Genomic DNA, 644 nt, shown 5'->3' on the forward strand with positions numbered 1-644 from the left:
TCTATTATGCATAATTATTTCAAACATTGAAGAATTTCTATATATATTATAAATTATGTCATTTAATAAATTGATTGAATATTTAATGAGTTCATAAAAAGTGAATCAAAAAACTGATCAAACCAAAGTCTATTATGCATAATTATTTCAAACATTGAAGAATTTCTATATATATTATAAATTATGTCATTTAATAAATTGATTGAATATTTAATGAGTTCATAAAAAGTGAATCAAAAAACTGATCAAACCAAAGCTCTCATAACTTATAATTTTTTTTTTTTTTTGTTCTCTCCGCAGATCAGGCAATTTAAAAATGTGCTTGATAATGTTTAATCCGACAAGAACCATCCGATATAAAGATTATATTCGTTTGATCTATTTTGATTAATAAGTTCCACGATGAAAAAACAAAAGTAATAATAATATCAAAAAATTTGAACAAAATAAAATACGCGAGTTTTTCGATCTACTTATTGATATATACAAAGATCCTCTCGACGATTCGCTCTCGATCTGTTTTGAAGAGGATGATATTATACATACAAACCAAGTAAAGTAAAATAAATAAAAAAAAGGTGAGAAAGAGAGACAGAGAGAGAGAGAGAGAGAGAGAGAGAGAGAGAGAGAGAGAGAGAGAGAGA

This window comes from Apis dorsata, unplaced genomic scaffold (assembly GCF_000469605.1).
Source record: "Apis dorsata unplaced genomic scaffold, Apis dorsata 1.3 scaffold_88, whole genome shotgun sequence".
NCBI classification, from domain to species: Eukaryota; Metazoa; Arthropoda; class Insecta; order Hymenoptera; family Apidae; genus Apis; species Apis dorsata.